The sequence below is a fragment of the Canis lupus genome, chromosome 37, assembly GCF_048164855.1.
Source record: "Canis lupus baileyi chromosome 37, mCanLup2.hap1, whole genome shotgun sequence".
NCBI classification, from domain to species: Eukaryota; Metazoa; Chordata; class Mammalia; order Carnivora; family Canidae; genus Canis; species Canis lupus.
The window spans coordinates 5205691-5211690 of NC_132874.1; positions in this window are offsets into that span (position 1 = coordinate 5205691).

Here is a 6000-nt window from a genome sequence, read left to right on the forward strand (position 1 = left end):
CATTGACCGGGAATTTTCTCTGTGAAAAAATAGAATTCTCTTTGGAGATTTTTCAGTTATAGAACCTTTAACCCTTATAAGAAAATAGTGTGGAAGATGAGATCACACTTTTTAAAACACTCAACCATATCCTCATAATACACTCTGCTTGGATCAACACTACAAAAATAAAAGCATTGTTTTATCTGCCCATGAATCTCTCTAGCAGTCCTCTACCAACCCAACTTCTGACTGCTGTGATTAATTCAAAGTTATCTTGTATTTATCAGTTCAAACATTACCTACTCCTTCAAAAATCTTTTTGACTTCTTTCCTTAAAATTCCATAAGGGGTAATTAGACTAAATTACCTTACAGCCAGGGCACCCCATCGCATTTCTCAACACACCACATCGTTATAGTTATTGCTATTTAGAAGTCTGATTCCCCACTTGCGCTTAAGGACAGGACAACTGGGTTTTTCTTTTTAGAATTCTCAGTGCACAGCACACTTTTTGTTGCCTTTGTTTTGTAAAGAACAAAAAAAGTAAATAAATTCTAGTCCAGATAACTATTCTTAGACTCAAGTGAAATTTCAAGTAGTCCCTATCACCTTGGAAGAATACTCAGGACTGAAATAAAGCCAACTCCTATGTCCTGGAAGTTATCCATACAACAGAGATGATGTCATCTGCCAGTGCAGAAAATGTCATTCTTTACCAGTGACATGATTTTTCCTTGATTTGAGGGCTTTCTGCAGTCAAGCCCTTGTGATTTCTGGGGTGTGCAGATTCTTAATAGCCTCAGGGATTGAGTTTGTATGGGCAATCTCAGAGCCTGCCCCTAGTGATTTTCCAAACCATTGTCCTTCCTCATCCTAGTAGTGGAGACACTTTTAGGGATTACAGTTGTTCATGGTGAGGCTCCAGCATTGCTAACCCCCTGCCTCATGAGTCAAAAGTGTCTCAGGGCTCCTAATGGATTCATCTCATTGCAGACATCCCACCAGTCTCCTTCCCCTAAATCCAACTTGTAAAGCCTTGTGTTTTCCTTCATGTAATGATGATGATTTTTGTTGGAATTCTGGCAAAGTTGGAGGTAGGCGTAGTGTAGAGATTTGTTGTTAGATGCAAGCTGAGGAACAGTGTAACCATGGTGAAATATTAGGCTAATACTTGCAGAGAGGGAGAAAGAGTACCTAAATATGCTGCTCTATCACAGAAGACCTCGGAAAAAGATCAGTTGAGAAAATATCTACTCGAATTAGAGAAAAGGAATAAATAGAACCTCACTACTTAGGCATTAGAACTTACTTATGTATTAGTGTCAGGACTTTTAATTATAATTACATGATAATTAATTCGATAGTCTGGGTCGGGGTGAGCACCCTTATGTCCAGAACTGAGGATCGTTTGTGCTTTCTGCACCTTGTTTATCTTATTCTTCTAATGCACAAATTTATATTTTAGAAAAACTTTTGTTGAGGAGCTGAACTCTAGATTTTAGCGGGGAAGCAGGCAAATTAAAGAATTGAAGGCCATCACTGTAAAATCTCCCAACACCCAGGAGGAAACATGTGACCAGCTCAGGTTTTAAGCAAAACTGAGGCTGTAAGAGGATGATTAGACATCTAGGGTCTAATGTTTTGTATCTCACTTTCAAAGGAACTGTGCATTTCATGTGCATTTCTCGCTAAACTAACAAAAATCACTTTGCAAGTAAAATTTTAAAAACAATAAAATGTTTTCGAATAGAAACATTTACTCAAATATACTATATTTTTGTTATTTTGTTTTTGTAGTTAAATACATAGATAACATAAAATGTGCCATTATAACCATTTTTAGGCATACAATTCAATGGTATGAATTACATCCACAGTGTTGTACATCATCATCATAACCTAGTCCCCAATTTTTTTTTATCACCTCAACAGAAATTCTTTACCCATGAAGCAATAATTCTCCACTCATTCCCCTATTCCTGCTCCTGGTAGCCTCTACTTTCCCTCTTTAACAATTTGCCTTGTTCTATATATACTTTGTGTATAAGTGGAACCATACAATATTTGTCCTTTTTGTGTCAAGCTTATTTTACTAGCATGTTTTCAAGGTTCATCCTGTTACAGCAGGTATCAGAACTTAATTCCTTTGCATGGCTGAATAGTATTCCATTGTAGCTATGTACCACATTTTATTTATCCATTCATCTGTTGATGGACATTTAGGTTATTTCCACCTTTTGCTTATTGTGAATAATACCACTATAAACATTGGCATGGAAGTACCTGACTCTCCTTTCTCATTTCTGTTGGATAACAAAGAGTGGATTGAATATACTATTTTATGTTGCATGATGTTAAAAGCAACTTAAAATGTTAACCCTCTGCCAGGTATATTTTTAAAATCTAAGAAATTAAAAAAAGGCATTTCCCTATGTATAATATTTTTATTGAACATTTGAAGACTATAAGGTTTATAAAATAAAATAAGGCATTCAAAAACTTGCCTTTTTCCCCCATCCAAGTACTAACCAGGCCCGACCCTGCTTAGCTTTCAAGATCAGACGAGATTGGGCATGTTCAGGGTGGTATGGCCATAGATAGAGCTTGCCTTTTTCTATTAAAATTTGAAGCCATTAGACAGGGATCATTTATTTTTTTAAGGATTTATCAATAGTTGAATTTATTTATCGATAGTTAAAATTAGTAGCTGAGGGGCACCTAGGTGACTCAGTCAGTTAAGAATCTGCCTTAGGCTCAGGTTGTGATTTCAAGGTCCTGGAATCAAGCCCTGCATTGGGCTTTCTGCTCAGTGGGGAGCCTGTTTCTCCTTCTCCCTCTGCTGCTCCCTCTGCTTGTGCTCTCTCTTTGTCAAATAAATAAATAAAATATTTTTTAAAATAAAATAAAAGTAGTAGCTGAATAATAACGGACAGGTAGCAAAACACCCAGACAGGTGCCTCTCCTTTAAATCTTGTGATAAACTAGTAGATTTGTTAAAATTTTTATGATGATCAACCCCATTATTAGAATGCTACTGCACAAGAAGGGAGGGTAGATTTTAAAGACATATAGTAGAAATATTTATATTAGTAAAGGTGAATATATGCAAATCAGTCATTGAGACAAAGAGTGAGTGCTATGAGAGATAAAGACACAAACTTGAGAGAGAGGAAAAAAAATAAAATTGGAATTTTTTGCATTCTTTTAGCCATGGTAGAAGGACAAAAACAGAAGGAATTTGAGCAAGCTAACTGCATATCTTCCACTCCTGGTTGTCTTGGTGATCCCCATTTTTTTTTTATTAATGATCATATAATAATAGCAAATGAAAGAAATGCTCTGGATTCCATAAAGTCTAGCTCTCTCCAACTTATCAGACAATCTGAAAAGTATTTAAGGGGACGTTTGCTGCAGATAACTGATGATGTTATTGAATGTAGTATGACACACTGGCTTGCCTGGGAAAAAAAAATGAAAAGAAAGGAAAAAGTCCTGTTTGATGTATAGTTTTCTCTCTCATCTCTATGAATGGCTCCAGCACACAACCTGGGAAAAAAATCCTCACATACAAAAAGCTTAACCTGATCCTGTATGCTTGAAAGCTATTCTGGACATTCCTGGGTTTTACTTCTCCCACTGAATGCAAAAAGACACTCTTGAAAAATGAAAAAGTTAGCCATAGAGCCACATAGTATCACCCGCCCAACATCACTATTTGGGAGGGAACCAGAAGTCTGGAATCTTAGACAAGAAAATGAACTAACATTCTCTCTGTCTCTCTCGCTAACTCTATTGGAGGTCAGAGAAATCTAAGCTAGCTGTTTCTTGTATGGCTCTCATGACATCCCTCATCTTTAAAAACTGTGGAAGTGAGCCTAAATAAACTTCTGCATCCTAATTCAGTGACTAAGTGACTGGTTGCATCACATCTATGGGGACTGGCATTCTTTCCCCCTTCCTGCTCAGCTGGCTTTGACTTGTCCTATGGACACAACTCAGCTCTAGCAGTTCCAGCCACAACTCAATCACAAAGACCTAGAAAAAAGGAGGAGAATTTGTCCTTGACTTGTATTTCTTTTCAAGAGCAAGAATAGATTTCCCAGAATCCCCCAGGAAGGGGATTCAGGTTGTTGGCCAGAATTGCATCACGTCCCTCTTCTTAAATAAATTAGTAACAATCAGGAAAACAAATTATTGAGACTTAGAGACTAATCAAGATTTAGCACTGGGATGAGGAATGTCAAGGACTCTGGAAAACATACCTCTTGATACCTGAAAAATCAAGCAATCTCTAGTGGTGGTTGCATCCACTTTCCAACTTTTGCACCCTACCTGAGTGGGTGAGAAGTGGACAGTAGAACAATTTTGAATTGTTTCGCCTTTTTTTCTTCATAACTCGCTACTAGGAGAGTAAAAGAAGATGAAGTCAAGAAGCTGGACAACTCACTTGCTTGGCTGACTGCACGAGGTTATTTGAGCTCAACCTATAATATTTGCTTTATTAGTTTATGGTAACACTCCACATAAAGACATCACATTTTTCCCTCTTGAAGTGCAAGTATAAAATTACTTTGAGAAGACAAAAAGTTGCCATTCTGTTTTGATTTAGCTGAGGATATTTAACATGCAGAAAAGAAGAATATACAAGCAACTGAAAAATAGCGGGTGGTCTGGCAATGCAGCTATATAATATTGTAATTAAAACAGCACTAAAATATCCTATCACTGATTCAGAAATACATTTCTCCTTCTCATTTGTGACCCTTTCAATTCTCAACGTGTAGGCAACATTTTCTTCCAATGTTTTTCCCATCTCAAATGGCTCTGTAATTTAGACAACAGGGAGTAGAGCACGTGATTAACAGGAGCTGTGAATTGAGGATGGGGCAGCTGCTGTATCACAAAGAGATGCTTTGTGGCCATGTTACTACATGTACGAGAAACTCAACAAATTGATAATTTGTTAAGCTAATTGAATCTCTCTGTGAGAGTTATTGTAGCTTTTGGTTAGGCTAGGACATCACCAAGTGTTTATACAATTTTAGGGCAGCTAAAGGCAAAGCCATCCTGGGCTACTGATAGGACCAGCATTCAGGGCATTCAACAAAAGTAAGCCTTAGCACAAGAGTCAGAGTCTTTACCAGCCTCTGTACCCTGCTGGCCTCCTTCCATCCCGTCCACAGAAGATCCATGCTCTTCCAAGAAGGTTCAGTTGTTCACACTGCCCCTATTATGCATTTCCACTCCACCCTGCCTGATAGTAGGGATGCATGTTTGTTTTTTTGTTTCCAAACTCCTTCTAGCCCATATCAGGAGGGTTGATGGAAGCCAATAAACCCTTTCCTATGTGGTCATTGTTAAATTTACTGTTGTTATTATTTTAATTATTGTAATAGTATTTTTTATTATATTCTGTAATGTTTCACTACAAGTTCATTGGAAATCTATTGATTTTTGCAAATAATGACTTTTGGATTTTTCAATAATAGATGTTGATGCCTTCTCTTATTCTTTTTCATCCTATTGACCAGGACAACGGGTATAATATTGAGTGTTGATAGAAGCACTAAGCATCCTCATTTTGTTTAGACTTGTATGGGAATGTGTCTAATATGTCAGTATCAAATTTAATATTTTTGTAGGATTTGGAAGTTTCCTTTTATCACGTTATCAACAATCTATTTTTTTATTTCCTAAGGATTTCTTTTTGTAATTAACTATTGACTATTATCTATGATTATTAAGGGGATTTGATATTTTTTCTTTTTTTAAATCTGTTAACTTAGGGTAATAATATTGATCATTATTTTCTTGTTCAACTATTTTTGCATTCTTGAAGAAAACACCATAGTCCTAATAAGCTAAGAGACTCAGTTTGTCAAAACTTTTATTGATTATTCTTGCATCTATATTTTTAATTATTTAAATTTTCCCAGTTTGGCGATTTGCTTAAAATAGGAATTATTTAATCTTTGATAATTTTGTAAAATTGTTTCTTTTGAAGGAATAGAAGATTTT